This window comes from Canis aureus, chromosome 2, assembly GCF_053574225.1.
Source record: "Canis aureus isolate CA01 chromosome 2, VMU_Caureus_v.1.0, whole genome shotgun sequence".
Classification (NCBI taxonomy): Eukaryota; Metazoa; Chordata; class Mammalia; order Carnivora; family Canidae; genus Canis; species Canis aureus.
Genome location: NC_135612.1, coordinates 2,478,892 through 2,482,991, shown reverse-complemented (window position 1 = coordinate 2,482,991; position 4,100 = coordinate 2,478,892).

Here is a 4,100-nt window from a genome sequence, read left to right as displayed (position 1 = left end):
TCATGGGGGAATTTCTTGTACAATCAACAATATGCTTCAATAGTAGTTCTGGTCAATGGAAAACTAAAACAAATCCAATGAAAACTGCTGAAACCTTAGATTTTGTAGAAATAGTTTGGGTCACACTGTCATGTACAGCTTTGTCTAGTTGAAGTCCTGGTGGAGATGATGGCCCCATAGGATGGGAGATGATTATCAATTCAGGTTTTACGACCAGGTACTGAAGCAGCAACTGTAGCGTCATGTTTTGTTCTGTTTTTCTTCCCTCCTTTCCTCCTCTTCCTCATTCGATGGACAAAAATAGTGACTGACATTTTAATTTTGAGTAGCACTTGACTAAATAGATATGGGCCTACCGAGTGCATTAACGGAAGAGACCTCCTGTAACAACTGTACTGGGGACAGAGGACTTGAAATTTTTTTGAATTTAACTTTATCGAGGAAGAATTGATAAATATAATCCTACATACGTTAAGCCTTCAATGTGATGAAGTCTCCAATGTGTGGAATGATTACCAAGATCAAGATAATTAATACATCTATCATCTCACGTAGTGACTCTTTTCTTTCCTCCTGTGATGAGGATGATTAAGATCTACTCTAAGCAACTTTCAAGTATGTGAGTATTATTAATAGAGTCACCATGCTATCCATTAGAGCCTCAGAACTTATTCTAAAACTTATTACTAAAAATTTATACTGACATCACCCCATTGCCCTCTTTCCCAGCCCATGGCAACAGCCATTCTATTCTCTCTTTCTAAGAAATTAGCTTTTATTTATTTTTAGATTCCATCTATAAGGGATCATACTCCACAGTATTTGTCTTTCTCTGGTTTATTTCCCTCTAGTTGCATCCGCGTTGTCACAAATGCCAGGATTTTCTTCTTTATAGTTCTGAATACTATTCCGTTATATATCTATATACTTATATATGTCACATTGTCTTGATCCATCAAAGGCCATTTTAGGTTTTTTCCATATCTTGGCTGCTGTGAATTTGCTGTGGTGAAAATGGGTGTGCAGGTATCTTTTTTAGATACTGGTTTCACTTGCTTGGAATATATACCCAGAGGTGGGATCGCTAGATCATGTGGGATGGCTAGATCATTGAATTTTTAATTTTTTGAGAACCTGTCATACTGTTTTTCCAAAATGGCTGACACACTTTTTATCTGAATAAAGGAAAAGAGTAGAAGCTGGTGGAGAAAAAGGGAGGATCATTCTAAATATCTTCTGATATCTCCCCGGAGTCTCTTCATTTTTCTCCATCCTAGTGTCTACCTCAGAAGGCCATGACTTCCAGTTTGTTTCAGCCATTAGGAGTCTCTGTAGGATGGCTTCCGGTGTGCTGGTCCCTTGACTAGGGGTGGCCTCTTTTACACAGCTCCCTTCTTCCAGGTTTGGTTAACCCGTCTGTCTTTGTTATTGCACTTTCCTTTGTGGTCCTTCTGCGCTGACCCACAGCCGTGTGACTAGCTTCTGGACCTTCCTTGACATATTCCAGAATATGTTATCCATTTCTTGTCGAGTCCCTGACTGATAGAGTTGCTTAACACAATACAGTGGCAAATACAATAAACCACAATCCTAGTGTGCATCTACCTCCCCTTCATTTATATGTTGACCCTATGGTGACTACTGACCTTCTGAGTCATCAACAAGATTAAATTATGTGTAGTAAAAGTTTAAGATGTGAAACACTTTGATATCACATGCTTAATACATAGGATATTATTTTAGTACTTTGATAAACTTTAGAAATATTTTATAACATCTTAAGAACTGAGGAAATGGAGCCAGAAATGTTTTTTTAAATATTTTGTTTAAATTCAGTTTGCCAACATAGTCTAACACCCAGTGCTCATCCCGTCAAGTGCTCCCCTCAGTGCCCGCCATCCAGTCACCCCCGCCCCCCCACCTCCCCTTCCACTACCCCTTGTTCATTTCCCATAGTTAGGAATCACTCATGGTTTGTCTCCTTCTCTAATTTTTCCCATTCAATTCCCCTCCTTTCCCTTATGCTCCCTTTCACTATTTCTTATATTCCCCATATGAGTGAGACCATATGATGATTGTCCTTCTCTGATTGACTGACTTCACTCAGCATCATACCCTCCAGGTCCATCCACGTCGATGTAAATGGTGGGTGTTCATCCTTTCTGATGGCTGAGGAATATTCCATTGTAGCTATAGGCCAGATCTCCTTATCCATCATCTGTTGAAGGACATTGCGGCTCCTTCCACAGTTTGGCTATTGCAGACGTTGCTGCTGTGAACATTGGGGTGCAGGTGTCCCAGCGTTTCCTGCATCTGTATCTTTGGGGTAAATCCCCAGCAGGACAATTGCTGGGTTGTAGGGCAGGTCTATTTTTAACTTCTTGAGGACCCTCCACACTGATTTCCAGAGACAGAGCCAGAAATATTAAGAGACTTTAGCCAAAATGTGGAAGTAGTACCAGAAATGTGACTAGAATCTTGTGCTTTTCTTAGAATAACCTCTCTTCTTTGGCTCGTGCAATTTCAAAACCTTGGTGTTTTTATTTATCCTCGTTAGCAAGGCTTTTCCATAATTCATTTAGATCGGTTTGTTCTGTCTTTATGGATATAGTACAATTACTACAGTCAAGTCATTGGAAATGATTTCACAGAATCTTTAACAAATCTAGTGAATTTTAGATTGTAATTTTATATTTGTTTTTCAAATTATACACTGAACTTCCTGAGGTCTAGACTTTGATTTTGATTTCTGTGCACTGAATGCTTACTGTAACGTCTATCACTATACTAAGCATTAAGTATACTCGGATCTATTCAGTATAGTAGATTGTTGAATAAATAAGTGTCCATCACTAGCTGGGTAAAAAGTTGGATAAGTCTTTCCTGAATGGCCAGCTTTCCCTGTCTTTAAATGGTATAAAATCTTTTAAATTTGTTTTTCTGGACGTGCCGAATGTGGAGCCAAGAGCCTATGCTTTTATAAAGTGTCCTTTTCATCTTCAAAGTTTAGATCACAGCGCTGCAGTCAGCATTGTCTTATAACCAGGAACATACCTTCTTATTTAAGTTCCTCCTCATTCCCCAGGAGCTTTCTGTGACTTCACCCTCCGCTCTGTAATTATAGAATCAGGAAGCACGTCTTTGCAATTCCGAACTTGCTCTTCAGGCGGTCTGTTGGGACATCCTCAGGTGTTTATGTATGGTGAGATTTATTGATAAAATCCCCTCTACTTTCCTAGAGAGACGGAGAGCCTGGCCAGGCCCATACAGCCAGGGTTCTGCGTCAAGGGCAGGAGTCCCCTGAGGATACACGTTCTGGAGACTGAGGCACGCCAAGGTCATTTGCAGCCTGTCCCTGCAGGTAGCAGTGATATACATGCACACAAGCTGAGATTGTTAGAAGAGGGACCTGATACCTAATATAGTTCAGATCACTTAATTTTGGAACTTCTCGTCTTCAAGTGCAAAGGAGTAAAACGAAGCCTTTAGACCCTGTGTGTTGGGCTACCAGAGGCAATTGTATTTAGTGATCGCATGTACAGTCCACGTGAGAGTGCGTGTGTGAACATGTGAGGGAAGGACCTGCAACCCCATTAAATCCTAACAATCCAAGAGGCTGGGGAACACACGAGCGTGTTTTTGTTTTTGTTTCCCACCCCCAACCAGTCTTTGTAGCGCCTCTCACAATACATGAGCGTGCTGTGTTTCCTCACGGCAGCTGCCTAATATTGTTCTGTCTCTGCAGAGTCCCGGATAAAGGAATTGCTCATTCTTTTCAGTTTTCACTTTAAGCTGTTAAATTGCATCTTCCAGGAAAGGGAAAATGACAGTTGCTAAGAAGTGGCACCATCCTATGACTTCTTGATTTTCTTAGCCTGGTGCCGTTTAGGAGTCAGCAGCTGAGAGCGGCGGCAGGGAGTGGGGCGGCAGAGGGCGGCCGAGACCAGCGTTGGCAGGCCCGTGGGACCTTAGACAGCGCCACGCGGGGGGTTCACGCCTGGAGGAAAGGAAAGGACTCTGAGTGCTTGCAAAAGGGAAAACTAAAGTGTATGAAGAGTCATTCGGGGGGGAAAAGAAGTTGTTTCTGCTTTTGATGTTTG